We start from the raw sequence: 16,200 nt of genomic DNA on the forward strand, positions 1-16,200 counted from the left end.
CTAGCACCATGCAAGGAGCCCAGTACGGGAAAAAAGAACCAAGAAAAACACCCATGCTAATCAAGAAATTGACTCTTTTTCTCCTCCCGATTCTGAGAGCTGCAATGTCCAGGGTGATCCAAAAGTCACGGGAAATGTAAAAAAGGCCTCCACCGCCTGGAAGACGTTGAAGTAACGAGCGTTAGCTGTTTGATTTACTAGACGAAGAAAGTGAATAAGAACGCGCCGCTCCTGTCGAGAAACGGAATGTAATACCCTTTGAAAACGGGGTGGATTGCCACCATGCTCGGCTACGCAGTGCACGCACGCCGCCTAGTGCCATCTAAAAGGGAAATTACCATGCACGTCTACGCATTGTCAAGTTGCACCTCCTCAAGATACGCCCCAAACGGAATTTGCTTCGTTTGGGGGGTCAAGGTAGGCCTATAATTCGGCTTTCAGTGCGATATGGTAACGCTTCAATTAGTAATTGCATGTATACAATGTTTACCTTTTATTTAATTGTAGTTTTATTTCTATACCACAACCCATAGGTTTTATACACCTACCAAATTCGATATACAAGTGCCGCGGGATGGGTGCCCGTTGTTGTCGGAGTATATATAGCGGAACGAATCAATAAATAAAATCAAAGAAAAAAATAGCAGTCCTCTGACGGGACAGTTTTCCTACCCGTTTTAGGATATTTTTTGGTGTTTTTGGTGAGGAGGGGGGGGGGGGAAGGAATGAGAGGGCACAACCAATTTTAATGGCCGCGATCTCGGATTTCAGAAGAGAAACTCTGCCGCCATTTCGTCCCCTGACGTCATACTCACATAGTTTCACCTCTATCCACCATATTGGACCGTGACGTCATCATTGGCCCGCGGAAGGCGTTTGTTTCCTACAATGCTTTTGTAGATGGCCCTACAATTCTCAATGCGAGATCCCCTCTTTTCTAGTTGCAGCCGCAGATGGCGCTGTGATCTCAGGGTGGCAGGAGACCTCACGAAATCTCGAAACGTGATGAGTAGTTGCTGCCACAGATGGCGCTGTGAATAAGGTCGCCAAATTTTAAAAAAAAACGAGAAGTCCAACCTCACATACAATGTAGTATCGGGGGCAGAAGCCTCCACGGTAAGTAGCAACCGAAGCCATATTCTTGTTGCAAGCCATGGCTCGAGACCCACTAGTGGAGATCATAAGTGAATTATTAAGTGAAGTGGCATTCCCAGACAAAAGCCGGGTCCCAGCCGAACGTCAGAAATAAATCGCCGATTTCGTTCGTGCGTCCCTCTTCTTCGATATTTAAGATAGTTAAAGTAGCCGAAGCGTTCTACCCAAATCTACACAGTAGCCACTGTAATCAGAACGTTAATGAGAGAGCCAGTAGCGCACAGTAATGCGTCATCCCGCCAGTAACGAAAGAGGAAGTAAAGAAAGCCTTAGGAGCAATGCAAAGGGGAAAAGCAGCTGTTGAGGATCAGGTAACAGAAGGTCTGTTGAACGACGGAGGGGAGATTGTGCTAAAAAAAAACGAGCCACCTTGTATACGCAATGCTTTATGGCGTCGACCGTACCAGAACCTTTGAAGAACGCAAACATTATCTTAATTCATAAAAAAGGAGACGCCAAGGGCATGAAAAATTACATACCAATCAGCTTACGGGCCGTTGCCTAGAAGACATTTACTAAGGTAATCGCTAATAGAGTAAGGGACACCGTAGTCTTTAATCAGCCAAATGATCAGGCAGGCTTTCATGAAAGATATTCGGCAATAGATAATATTCACACTATCAATCAAGTGATAGAGAAATCACCAGAATGTTGTTACGTGGCGGCCAGCCGAAGAAAGAGACGCGATGATCGATGGCAATGAGATGATTTAATGGCCGCTGGCCTAGCGCGAGCGCTCTTGCCCACGTCACTGCACAGTTCGTCGTCGTCTTGGTAACAATATAAGCAACCTCTATATCTAGCCCCTTCACTGATTACCAGAAAGCATTTGACTCAGTGGAAACCTCAGCAGTCATACAGATTGCGGAATCAGGGTGTAGAAGAGCCTTATGTCAAAATACTAGAAGATATATATAGCAACTGCACAGCTACCATATCGTCCAAAAAGTGAGAAATAACATTCCATTAAGAAAGGGCATCAGGTAAAGGAGACACGATCTCGCCAATTCTATTCACCGCCTGTTTACAGGAGGTATTCCGATGCCTGAATTGGGAACAGTTGGGCATAAGAGTTAAGAATACCTAAATAGTCTGAGATTCGCTGATGACATTGCCTTGCTGAGTCACTCAGGAGGTGAGCTGCAAATCATGATCAATGAGGTAGACAGGCAGAGCAGAACGGTGGGCCTAAAAATTAACATGCAGAAACCAAAGAAATGTTCGACTGTCTAGCAAGAGAAAAGCAGTTCGCAATCGGCAGCGAGGTGTCGGAAGTGGTAAAGGAATACGTCTACTTAAGGCAGGTAGTCACAGCTGATCCGGATCATGAAAGGGAAATAACTAGAAGAATAAGAATGGGATGGAACCTATATGGCAGGTTCTCTCAGATCATGAATGGCAGTTTACCAATATCGCTCAAGAGAAAAGTGTACAACAGCTGTATCTTACCGGTACTCACCTACGGGGCAGAAACGTGGAGGCTAATGAAAAGGGTTCAACTTAAGTTAAGGGCAGCGCATCGAGCCATGGAAAGAAAAATGATGAGTGTAACGTTTAGACACCGGAAGTGGGCAGAGTTGGTGAGGGAACAAAAATGGGTTAATGACATCCTAGTCGAAATCAAGAGGAAGAAATGGGCTTGGCAGGGCATGTAATGCGCAGGCAAGATAACCGCTGGTCCTTAGGGGTAACGGAGGTGAATTCCAAAAGAAGGCAAGCCTAGCAGCCGCCGCACAAAGTTAGGCGCCCGGATGAGATTAGGAATTTGGCGGGCATTGGGTGGGCGCAGCTGAAAAAGGATCCGGGTTTATTGGAGAGACATGGTGAAGATATTTGCCCTGCAGTGGTGTAGTCAGGCGAGGGTAATCGCGTGTTCAAAATTCTAAAGAATGGTGCGGCTATTACTAACGGCCGGCTACAAATGTATAATTGGAATCAGGTGCCTATCGGTAATAGGGTAAAAGGTGAACTATTAGAACTTATTCACCTTACTAGTTAACATGATTTACCAGATTTTCACGTCCGCCAACGCTGTGGTATTACTATGTCGCAAAAAGCTTCCCTCTACCTCAAAAAGCCTATTTTTTAAAAGTTATTGATCACCTTCTTGTAACACCTGGTATATCAGTTACCTGCCATTGACTACAACAGAGCTTTAGGCAATGCCGGGTTCTTATATTTTTCAGACACTCAGAAATAGACATGCCCTTACAATGTTTTCTAACAAGAAAAATTGAGGCAGGTGGCCATCGTGGTGTTTGTGGCGGTCTACGTACGTGAACTTTGGAAGTCTTGCATCCTTTCTGTGTCAAGCGTCACGGTACTCAAAACCAGCCGATCTCAAGGCCTGAAACACGTCGAAGTAAGGAAAGCGAATATGATGCATACGTGCTCAAAAATATGGCATAAAATTTATGGATGCAACAAACCTGTAGTTTGGCAAAAGCCATTCTCCTTTGTGATCGCTGGAAGTAGGTGCAGAAATAGTGACAGCAGCTCTTTTCATCTTCCTGTTCTTCCGCACCTTTCAAGCTACTGTCAGCTTCGTAATGAAGAGGCTCTGCAAAAAAAAAAAATGTATACTTCTTGCGACCATTGAAAAAAAAAAATTACGCCATGCGTCATGCATTTTAAAAACATTAAGAAAGCTTACAAGCATACAGATATGGGAGCGGATCTTCTAAATCACTCTGTTGTAGTGAGGATGCAACAGTTAAGCAAACAAAGTCGATCGGACAGCTGCGCGTCACGCAACTTGAGAAAGCTCGGGAAGCTCCTGTAAGCCACATACGCTGTTCTGGCAGCTGAGATGTCAGGAGCGAAACACCTACTACAAACAGGAGGCCGTCGAACGATCGAGCGAAGGCACATCTCCCGCTATCATTACAGGGCTTCAAATGTACAGCGGGGACGTGGTAACGCGAAGCCGAAAAGGTGCAAAAACAAGCCTGGCGAGTTGGTATGTACTCATTCTAAAAACAGCGCACACACGACAAGGACGACAGAAGGAAATGGCAACACAAGCGCTGACTTACAACCGAACCTTATTGAGCAAAACGTGCACAATATAGTAGGAAGGAAGTGGCAGATGTAATCAGAAGCAGTCGACGTCATAAGGTGCAAATGGACATAAAAGCGATAAAACGTATAAGGTCGGTAACGATAAAACAAGATGAAATCTCAAAAGAGATGGCGAAGGTCACAAAAGCAAAATGGTTGACTACGTAGCGAATAATGTCACAAGTGTAAAGAGTAATAAAAACGAAAAAATACCCCAATAACAAATAAAATCGATAAAATCTAAATGTAGATTGCATATGAAGGCGACAAGGTTTTGCTGACAACTGCAATAACCTTAACACTAAAATGACTAAATAGAATACATGATTGAATTTGGCATGCGCGAACATTTAACAAATTCTTCTAGGAAGGCAAGTTCACTGCCCTTCAACGCTTTTGACATGTTACATACACAATGACACATTTACATAAAGAAATCAAAAGCACATGCCTCACAAATTTATCTTTTTTTCTTGTTTTTCTCGAAAGGAACGTCATTTCTGTATCTGATAAAAATACAGAAGATGGCGCACTGACACAGGCGTATTTATTAGTTTTTACGTTAAAGGCTTCAATCACCTCCCTAGTCAGCTAATCAATGTGGCGTCCTATGAGTTTGCATTCTTCGAATTCTGGTTGACGGGAACGTGCAGTTTTCTCTATTGGCTGCTATATGTCATTTTTCCCCTTTTTGCACATATTTGTCACGTTCACGCAACGAGCAGATGCATTAATGAACAGTTGCGTGAACCCCGCACTGCCTTGGAGGTAACATCCATGTGTGTGCGTGTGCGTGCGTGTGCGTGCGTGTGCGTGCGTGTGTGTACGTGTGCGTGTGTGTGTGTGTGTGTGTGTGTGTGTGTGTGTGTGTGTGTGTGTGTGTGTGTGTGTGTGTGTGTGTGTGTGTGTGTGTGTGTGTGTGTGTGTGTGTGTGTGTGTGTGTGTGTGTGTGTGTGTGTGTGTGTGTGTGTGTGTGTGTGTGTGTGTGTGTGTGTGTGTGTGTTGTTGCATTTGGGTTGCAAGCCCCAAGGGTAGCGTTGGCCTGGCGGCCTGGGGCAAAGCTGGAAACATCCGAAGGTCCCGGCAAAGGATGAGTCGACTGGCAACAGAACAACTTGCTTATTCTGGCATCTCACAAGAGCAGCCGGTCAGGGCGACCACGTTACTCGAAGGACGAAATCGAAGTCTCTCTCGGCGTCCGGGGCCGCGGCTTTTTTTATACCCTCGGAGTCGAGGGCAAGAAGGAACGGCTGGGGAAGAGGCGTCCGATACGGCGACGCTTGAACATGTCCAGACGTGACGGGCGCGTCCGCCAGGCCGGCGCCGGTCAGACCTCCTCGCCTCCCAGTTGGGGAGCTCCTCTCCCCGGCTGCCGCGCTTTGACAAGCGTGGGCAAAACATGCACACACACACACACGCACGCACGACGACACGTGGCACTGAAACCTGCCTGGACGCGCTTGGCGGGAGGCGTTGCGGCAGCGATGAACGAAGCCGCGGCATCCGGTGCACCCGCGCCGGCTATACCGCGCGCTGTAGGCGAGACGTAACAGACCGCCCCGCCGGGAGAAGGAGATCCCGATGGTCAGGGGACTGCATCCGCTGTCCAGAGGGATGTCGCTCGATGATGCTCGTAAACGAAACCGGTCGTCCCTCGACGTTGCTTGAGCGCAGCGCACAGAGAAGGCCTCGTTCTCAGGTTCAGGATCACACAGGGCACTGCAAAGTCACTTCAGGAGAGTTGCCATTTTTGTGCTCGTTCCCAGCAAGCGTTAGAACTACGCCGAAACGCAACCGCTCAGTCAGCAAGCACGAGACAACCCTCACTAAGCTCTGCCAGGCTCTTTCCCCTTTTATACTACTGCCTAGTTCCTTACAGTAGTCAAGCAGCACTCAGAACGCGTCCACAAATTGGAAAATTGCACTAGAAAGCACATAATCACTTTGAAACACTAAACAAAAGCAATATGTTAAAAATCCTGCCTCAGGAAGAAAACATCAGTAACCAACAACTTTGAGGCGGATTCCCACGTTAGGGGCTTCGACTTAAGCCATCGGCGTTACCGTTGAGACTCCCCTTTTTGTAACGCACCTCAAAGGAATATTGTTGCAAAGCGAGGCTCCAGCGCAGGAGGCGGCCATTTTTGGGAGATATGGTCTGCAGCCATTGGAGAGGGCAATGATCCGTCTCAATGATAAACCTCGAGCCGGCTAGGTAGCATGACAATTTCTGAACGGCCCACACGAGACACGCACACTCTTTCTCGGTGGCGCTGTACGCCTGCTCACGACAGGTCAGCTTACGACTAGCATACAGGACGGGGTGTTCCACTTCTCCATTGTCCCTTTGGCACAGTACAACGCCCATGCCTCGCTCACTAGCATCGCACTGAACAACGAACCCTTTTGTGTAGTCTGGCGATCGTAGCACAGGCTGGCTTGTTAGGGCGCTCTTTAGGGCGCTAAAAGCTCTTTCCTTTGTCTCGCTCCAGACGACTGTTTGGGGCTCTGTTTTTCTTAGAGCATCCGTCAGGGGAGCGGCGATATCGGAGTACCTGGGGATGTACCTCTGATAGTAGCCGGCGACACCTAAGAACGACCGAATATCGGTCTTCGTGCGCGGTTGCGGGAAGTCTCGCACAGCGGCCACCTTTATTTCAGAGGGGCGGCGACGACCCTGTCCAATCACGTGACCGAGGTATACAACCTCGGACTGTGCTAATTGGCACTTGGGAGCTTTGACTGTCAAGCCCGCTTCGCGCAGGCGGGTTAGCACTGCCCGCAAGTGTGCCATATGCTCAGACCAGGATGCGGAGAATATCGCTACGTCGTCTAAATACGGTAAAGCGAATTCTTCCTGTCCCCGCAACACTTTGTCCATGAGGCTTGAAAAGCAGTATGGCGCGTTCTTCAAACCAAAACTCAAAACTTTAGGACGGAATGTTCCCATTGGTGAAATGAACGCCGCATACCTACTAGCCTCTTCTGTAAGTGGAACCTGCCAATAACCCCTGGCAAGATCTAGGGTGGAAATAAACTGAGCGCTACTAACTTTCTCAAGGCGCTCCTCGATGTTAGGGATCGGATAAATTTGATCCTTAGTGATGGAATTAAGCCTGCGGTAGTCGACGCAAGGACGAGGTTCCTTGCCCGGTACCTCAACTAAAATCAAGGGGGAGGTATAATCACTCTCACCCGCCTCAATAACACCGAGCTGTAGCATTTTCTTTACCTCAGCCTCCATAATATCGCGCTGGCGGGGTGACACCCGGTACGCCTTGGATCGTACTGGCTCTGGCGAGGTAAGTTCTATATCATGAGTAAGGACAGAAGTCCTACCAGGCCTCTCAGAGAACTGACCTTGAAACTCTTGTAAGAGTTGGTGTAGTTCGGTTTTCTGCTCAGGCGACAGCGGTGCTTTACTGAGTAAGTCACTAATGACCTGATCAGTGTCTTCCCTGTTCGTCACTGAGCCTAGTCCCGGAAGCTCGACCGGAAGCTCTTCTAACTTTCCCTTGTCGGGCATTTCCTCTCCAGTACCTGGTGCCTTCAACGCTACAGGCTCAATTTTATCCAGTTCTGACGTGCTCGGAATATCAGCTTGCTGCGCCTCCGACCCTTTTTCATTGTTCGACAACGTCGGCCCCGCAACCACCGCCTTTGCAGCGAGCTCCCGAACTCTCGGTCTGGTTAAGGCCTGAACGCTAGCCTCACCAAACAAAAGCCCCTTCTCGCGCAGGAGGTGATCGGACCTGTTCGAAAAAAGGTACGGGTACTGGGGGGGCAGCCTAGATGACACTACGGCCTCCGTCTCAAGTGCTCCGAAAGGTCCTTCAATAAGCACTTTTGCTACGGGCAGACACACGCTATGAGCTTCCACTGCTTGCTTGATCCATGCGCACTCGCCCGTGAACATATCGGGTTCTACGTAAGAGGGGTGAACTACATCCATTGTAGCTGCGGAATCACGAAGCACTCGGCACTCTTTCCCGTTCACGAGGAAGTCTCGCATGTAAGGCTCGAGAAGCTTCATGTTCTCGTCAGTGCTACATAAAGACAAACACACGACTTCTCTTTTTGTTTCTGGACACTGCGCCGAAAAGTGACCCGGCTTCTGGCACGTATAACACACGCGCGCTTGCCTCCTCTCGAACCGCTTTCTGCGTTCGGCTTCGGCTGCCGCCGTCTCCTTACGTTCGGTCGGACTGCTTTCACTCGCATCCGCACTACGCGTGTCCCCCCTTGCTCTCATGGGTGTGAACTTCGGCCTCTCAGACTTGGAGCCAAATTCACCCTTTTGACCGTCCTTAGCTCCGCGAGCCCGACGCGTCACAAACTCCTCGGCTAGCTCGGCGGCTTTAGCCACTGTACTAACGTCTGGCCTATCCAAGACCCAGTACCGCACGTTCTCAGGTAACCGACTATAAAACTGTTCCAGCCCGAAACACTGCAGAATTTTCTCGTGGTCACCAAACGCTTTCTCTTCTTTGAGCCACTCCTGCATGTTTGACATAAGCCTGTAGGCAAACTCTGTATATGACTCATTTCTGCCTTTTTCATTTTCCCGAAACTTCCAACGGAACGCCTCCGCTGACAGCCTGTACTTTTTTAGCAGACTCGATTTCACTTGGTCGAAATCCTCTGCCTCCTCTCTCTTCAAGCGAGCGACTACGTCGGCCGCCTCGCCGGGTAACAAAGTGAGCAAGCGCTGTGGCCACGTTTCCCGAGAGAACCCCTGCTTCTCGCACGTTCGCTCAAAGTTAACCAGGAACAAACCAATGTCCTCTCCAAGCTTAAACGGCCGCATCAGGTCAGTCATTTTGAACGATACCCGTTCTCCTGCACCGTGTGCCTGACTTCCATTACGAGCGCGTTCCATCTCTACCTCGAGACGCTTCATTTCCAAAGCGTGTTGACGGTCGCGCTCTTCTTTCTCTTTATCTTTTTGCTCTTTACGTTCGCGCTCCTCTTTCTCTTTTTGTTCTTTACGTTCGCGCTCGTTTTTCTCTTTTTCTTTTTGTTCCCTCTCCTCAATCGTCTCAAGGCATTCCGACAGCTCGTCATCCTCAGCCTCCAACTCAAGAATAGCCCTTAGCAGTTCTGGTTTTCTGAGTTTGTCTGAGACATCCAGACCCAACTCTCTTGCAAGCTCCAGCAATTTCGGTTTGCGCAACGACTTCAAATCCATGGCTGCTCCGAATGCTGCTTTCTCTACTGCCTACTATTGTCTTGCCGCAAACTAACCCGGCAGCAACGACAACACAATTACCAGCTCTGTTTCTGACACTAACAAAAGCCTGGCAAAACTCAGAAGAAGAAAGTCCCGCACTCACCAAACCTCGCAGCCAAGAATTCAGCGCAGTCGTTCCGCTGCAGGCAACCAGTCATCACACAGGGCTCGTTGCACTGCTCCCGGATGGTCGTTGTGCTGCTCAGCATACAGTTGAACGCATATCTTCGCTGCTGGCCTCCGTTGTCGGGATCCCACCGCTGGCAACCAGTTGTTGCATTTGGGTTGCAAGCCCCAAGGGTAGCGTTGGCCTGGCGGCCTGGGGCAAAGCTGGAAACATCCGAAGGTCCCGGCAAAGGATGAGTCGACTGGCAACAGAACAACTTGTTTATTCTGGCATCTCACAAGAGCAGCCGGTCAGGGCGACCACGTTACTCGAAGGACGAAATCGAAGTCTCTCTCGGCGTCCGGGGCCGCGGCTTTTTTTATACCCTCGGAGTCGAGGGCAAGAAGGAACGGCTGGGGAAGAGGCGTCCGATACGGCGACGCTTGAACATGTCCAGACGTGACGGGCGCGTCCGCCAGGCCGGCGCCGGTCAGACCTCCTCGCCTCCCAGTTGGGGAGCTCCTCTCCCCGGCTGCCGCGCTTTGACAAGCGTGGGCAAAACATGCACACACACACACACGCACGCACGACGACACGTGGCACTGAAACCTGCCTGGACCAACACCCTCTAAATACTTTCTTCAGGCCTCTCCAGGCCCTCCTTTCCACACGCGCTACGTCACGCCAAGTGTCCGGTCAGGCTGCTCACCAAGCGCGGCTCCGCTCCGCTCGGTTGTCTCCCTCGATGTGCTCGCGCTTGCCCGGGCAAGCACAGACACGAACGCAGTCTTGCAGTGAGCGTCTAGCTGCTGCTTGAGTCTTTCAGCCTGGCGTTGGGTGCATTTCCGTTCGCTCCTCGCACGGCTGTGTCTGTTTCGTGTGGCCGTTTCTTGTGTGGCGTGCGTACCTGTGCTAGCGCACGAATGGGAAACTGATTGCCTGCCGTGTAGCGAGTGCAACTTCGTGAAACATGGGCCGGTGCTGTGTTCCCGGGTGCCGCGGGAACTACCAGAATGGTCCCAAAGTACGTGTTTATTGCTTCCCAAGGGACGAAGTACGAAGAAAAGCCTGGTTGCGAGCCATTCCACGGAAGGATTTCACACCTACAGAGCATTCGAGGGTAAGACTCTGAAATATTGCTTAATAGGCGCTGGTAATTATCTTAGTTGTGAGCTGTCGCTCCCGGAAAGGCATGCTGTCTTTGTAGGCAATGATATCACTTCTTACACTTATGTATGAATTGTCCAGGAAGCATTTAGTTCTGTGGATGTGCATAAGGCTTGTGTAAAAGCTGTGTAAATATGTAAAAGCTGTTCACTATTCAGACTCTTTTTACTTAGTGTTTTAGGCAATGGAGAGTCATGGCGAATGGCCTTGCTTCATTTTCTCGTGCAGGTGTGTGAACTGCACTTCCACGCAGGCGACTTCATTACGACGTTGTCACACCAAGATGAACTGACAGGGAAAATAATAGAGGTGAAGCGTGACAGGCTACAGTTGAAGATTGATGCTGCGCCTTCTGTTTTTCCAAACTGCCCAAAATACTTGTCCTCAACGCCTGGACGGAGTGAATCGCCAGAGACGAAAAAAGCAAGAAGGGAAAACGCTGCTTTGCAGGAGGCTATGAGGAAGTCACTTCAGTCTAATGAGCTTGAACAGAAAAGAAACAAAGTTTCATCTTACGAGGAGTTCAAATCTAAGTTGCCTGGAATCTGCAACACGAAATTCTGGACCGTTTCTGTCGATGAGCAGTGCGTTAGGTTCCTTCTCATCGAGAATGATCCTTCACCTAATGTGAAATGCGCCTTGGTAGTTCTCCCTGATCTGTCACTTTCTGTTTTCTTGAATGGAGTGAAGCTTCTGTCGCTTCCTTCAGGCAGGATTCTGCCAGCTCAAGTATGCGACACCTCCAGCCTGTCCTTGCTGCTAGAAGAACTCGAGATAGGCTTGCATAATATACCTGAGGTGACGAAAGAGTCGAAACATACTAAAGTATTGCAGTTTGTCGGTTCACTGCTTGCAGACCTCATTGAGGACAGTGATACGACGAAAGAACAGTCTTCTTTGCTGAAATTTCTGGTTGAGCAGATAGAGCTTCTCTTCGCGAAACAGCATGTGTATAGCGCAGAGCTGCTGGTATTCGCCAGTATTTTGAATTCAATTTCTCCTCACGCATATCACTTCACAAGAGCTGCATCAAGAATCATTCTGCCCCATCCTTCCACACTGCGCCGTGTTTGCTCAAATTACAAAGCTGACCCTCTTGTGGAGCAAAATCAACCGCACTGTCTCTCCTACATCCGAGAACGAGTCAAATCAATGAAAGACCACGAGAAGACAGTGACCCTGATGATCGATGAGATCCACATAAAACCATACTTCGACTACAAAGGGGGCACAATAGTAGGATCGTCGGTTCATTCAACGGAACCAGCAACAACAGCCCATGTGTTCATGGTACAATCACTCCTTTCTGCAAACAAGGACGTCATTCACATATTACCTGTGAGCAAACTGAGCGCAGAAATTTTGCACGAGCATGCTAAGAACATAATCATTAATGTTGAGAAAATGGGGCTCAAAATTATCGCTGTGATAACGGACAACAATGCTCTGAACCGCAAGATGATGTCGTTATTTGCTACAAGTCCTCAGGTGAGCATTGTCTATCCCCATCCAGCCGATAACGCTCGCCCTCTTTTCTACGTGGTCGATCCTGTGCATCTCTTGAAGTGCATTAGGAACAATTGGATTAACCAGAAAAACCCTGGAACATGCCTCTATTTCCCTGAAATGGACTTGAGTGGAGCAATGCCCGAAGGGCCTCCTCGTATGAAAGCTGCTTCTTTCGCAGCTGTGCGGCAGCTTTATTCTTCAGAGAAGACGTCGCTTGTGAAGGCTGCTTACAGACTGAACGCAAAAGCCGTGAATCCAACCTCAATGGAGCGGCAAAATGTAAAGCTCGCTCTCGACGTCATTAATCAGTTTGTTTCAAATGCCCTCAGGACACATGGTTCCGCGTTCAAGATTCCTCAAGCTGAGTCGACTGCTCTTTTCATTGACGTTATCCTCACATGGTGGCAAATAGTCAATGTTAAGACCCCTTGCAAAGGCCAGAGGCTAAGGGACAGCATGCAAGACCCTGTAAGGTCTGTTGATGACACACAGTTAGCTTTCCTGAGCGGCGTTGTGGACTGGTTGGACGCTTGGGCAAGAATAAACATCACCAGTGGCTCGCTGACGAAAGAGACTCACAGTGCTTTGCGACTGACATGCTATTCTCTGGTAGAACTCTCGCGCTACTGCTTAGAAGAACTTCACTTCAAGTACGTACTGCTGGGCAAATTTCAGACGGATGCGCTAGAAGACCGGTTCGGCCGTTACCGCCAGCTGGCAGGATCACAGTACCACATTTCCGTGCGTCAGCTCTACGAATGTGAGAAGAAGCTTCGTCTTCAAAAACTTTTGACATTTCCACGCGAGGAAACAGAGTTTGAAGACGTAAGTGAGGATCTTGTCCCATGCAACTTTTCTGTGGCTGTCAGCGACGACGATATTACACACGCCCACTCTGACATGGATGCTATTGTCTACATTGCAGGATACGCTGCTCATGCTGCTTTAAAGAAGCTTTCATGTTCTGCTTGCTTCAGCACATTGGTGATTGAAAATCGAGAGATCGAAGCGGAAAATACTGCCATGATAGCTAACCTGTCGAGAGGAGGGCTGAAGTTTCCCCAGCCATGCACAGTTCACATGGTACTGATGACTAAACTAGTTGCAGAGAAGTTGTCTTTTGGAGCAACCGCGGAAGATTTTCTCTCCTGTAGAAATCAACGTGGTGTCGTGATTTCACAGACGATTTCCCTCCTGGACGAACACGACATTGAGACATGTGAAAATGGCCACACTGCACAAACTCTCCTGCGCTTGGTAGTACGCGTTGCAACCAACGTTGTTCTAAACAACTTTTGCAAACTAAGAAATGATGCCATACAAGACAATGCGCAGCAGAAGGCCGCAGCCCGGAAAGCAGCAACGCTTAAGAAGAAGTAAGTTTTATTCCCAAGCAATAAAAATGCTTTGCGCACACTTCATTGCTGGTGTCTCGTCGTTTTTTATTGTAAGGGTCAGATTAGCTGTACAAATACTCAACAGCGCAACATTATTGTGAGTGTCATTATTGCTGTGTGTGAAAGCTTTAAGCAAAACACAATACAGAATAAAACTAACACAATGCGCAGTAGACGGTGTTTTTTTTTTCAATGTTCACGAACTTCTACTTTAACAACTAGATATACGCATGTGCGGTCTGTGCGGATGGATTTTACCGCACGGCAGACATCATGTACGTGATAGAACCTAATAATTAGATGATTAATTGAAATTAACTAATCAATTTTTTATTATAATGACCAATAATGCGAAATTGGCGGCCGTATGCTAAATTGTTTATTATAAAAAACTGTATTAGCAGCTCGAACTTTCTTGACAATAAGGTGTTCTGCAATAAAAAAAATATATAAAGCAGATAAAATGATAGCCTAAGGCGCGCACAAACTAGCGAATTTCTTTTCTGCAGCAACGACAAAAATGAAAATGAAGGAATCACTTATAAGGCAGCTACGTACGGCAGTACCCGAATAGTGCAGACGGGCGCGGCGCGCTGAAATCGCGGAGCGCGGGGCCTGCACGGTCCCTTGGCGTGACGTCACGCGGCCGGTGGAGAGGCCTTAGCATTGAGAGGGTGTTGCCTGGACGCGCTTGGCGGGAGGCGTTGCGGCAGCGATGAACGAAGCCGCGGCATCCGGTGCACCCGCGCCGGCTATACCGCGCGCTGTAGGCGAGACGTAACAGTGTGTGTGTGTGTGTGTGTGTGTGTGTGCGTGCGCGCGCGCGCGTACGGTGAAGGGGAGTATAGTATAACAGTGCCTGCGTCTGCCAAAGGTAACACAGATATGCGGCGCTGATTATGTTTCTTTTTCGCTTTTAGCTTTTCTCTACTTAATCTTTTGTTTTGGGCATTCAAGAAGACGGATGCCAGTTTCTTTAAACGACCTCAGCGACCTGCCTGCATTGTTTCGCATTACTTTTCTTAAAACAAAAGTTAAGAAATAGTCAGTACAACGCTTCCTCTTTTCATTACGTCCCGTATAAAATCAGACATCGTTTATAGCACCCTAGCCATAATTGCGCCATAACGTACGACACACGTGACAGCTTTCACACGTTGGCAACTCTGGAGGCCCATGCCGGCACTGAATGCCGATTAAACAGCACTCACTCGAGTGCTGGAGCCTGGAATGTGGCCAGAAATATGACGGGAGGTCCCTCTAATCAAGAAGAGTAGATTTAAGCGGGCGAATGTCATATGTGCATGGAAATACTGCGCTCGTGCCAGGCGCACCCATAGAAGCACCAGCTAAAACGAGCGACAAAACGGTCCCCAGTACATGGCTCTGCCTCTTGCGTCAACGTTGTGCGTAAAGTCACACCAGAGTCCTTCAAAATCCTGAAGAACTCCGGTCACACTAACTGGCCTCGCTTCGTGCTGCCGGACCACTCTTTTTTTTTTCCGCCGTGGTCGCTGCATACCGCTCATGCTGCACCTATGCCTCAGTCGAACAGGCTGACTTACGTGTTGCACAAAGCACGGACAAGGCCCAAATGAGTTCTGTACCCGCACAAATAATCTTACTCGTGCCCGGAGTGCGGCGCTGATAGCTTGCGGAGCAGAAATCAATCTACAACGAGTAAAAACACGTACAGAGTTCTATAAATCAGGTGGAATAACACAAGTGCCGTGCCCGCACATTGGAAGCGTGCGCAATCGTGAATATACAAAAGCACGTACATCACCATGAAGCGAACAAGCATGTAAACAGCTGATATCGGCGGGTAAGTGGCAGCGGCTTCAGAAAAAAACAAGAGTTTCTTTCGCAGAAATATAAAATTTCCAAGTGTGCTAAGCCCACTAACCTTTCAATCAGCCAAGATGTGAACTCTGCTGCTGCACTTAGAGAGCTCCACTCTCTGCCTCTGTACCACCTACAGGTAGATTACGAAATAAAACACGCGACAGAATCATTTCGCAACAAGACACGTTCTGTCACGCTATTCATGTTCGCTGCACGCCATCTATGCTGCGCTGAAGCCTCTGCCCAGCAGACTTGCTTACGTGTCGCATATACAACAGACTATCTGTCTATAGCGGGCCACATTAAACATTACCTCTTGCTGGGCTAGTTGCTGGAACACTGTCTAACCAAGGTTTTAACAGCTCAAAATTTGACACAAACCACACAGAAACGCGGACGGGACGGGCGCTGACTCCAACTATGTTTATTGAAAGCCACATGTTGCATATATATAGCCCTAAGAAGGTGCACACATGCGCATTTCTCACATGGTTTCTTACATGGTTTCTTACATGGTTTCTCTTTTCGGTTAAGACCCACAAACAAGGTGGACCGTTTAGAGCCATTGTTAGTGAGAAAGGTACATGGCAGCAACTCATCAGCCACTTTTTGCTTAAGCACCTGAAGGATTTGCGCTTTTCTGACCCTTATCTCATGACCAATTCTTTCGCTGTAGCCGGCGTGTTGGAGAGAAAAGGAGATCGGTCGCGCCTTCTCTATAGATGTAGATT

At 48.5% G+C, this 16,200-nt stretch overlaps 1 long non-coding RNA gene across 1 annotated transcript in view; it reads right to left on the reverse strand.

Annotated features, from left to right (window-relative positions):
• The window catches only part of LOC144136139 (uncharacterized), a 22,258-nt gene extending 6,610 nt beyond the window's left edge, over positions 1-15,648 (reverse strand). Inside the window, exons 1-3 of the long non-coding RNA XR_013315569.1 lie at positions 15,531-15,648; positions 3,585-3,715; positions 3,432-3,502 (exon numbers count right to left, since the gene is read on the reverse strand). This is a non-coding gene — a long non-coding RNA (uncharacterized LOC144136139). The remainder of the gene's footprint in view (positions 1-3,431; positions 3,503-3,584; positions 3,716-15,530) is intronic.
• Between the last annotated feature and the right edge of the window lie 552 nt (positions 15,649-16,200).

Source organism: Amblyomma americanum, chromosome 1, assembly GCF_052857255.1.
Source record: "Amblyomma americanum isolate KBUSLIRL-KWMA chromosome 1, ASM5285725v1, whole genome shotgun sequence".
Taxonomy (NCBI): domain Eukaryota; kingdom Metazoa; phylum Arthropoda; class Arachnida; order Ixodida; family Ixodidae; genus Amblyomma; species Amblyomma americanum.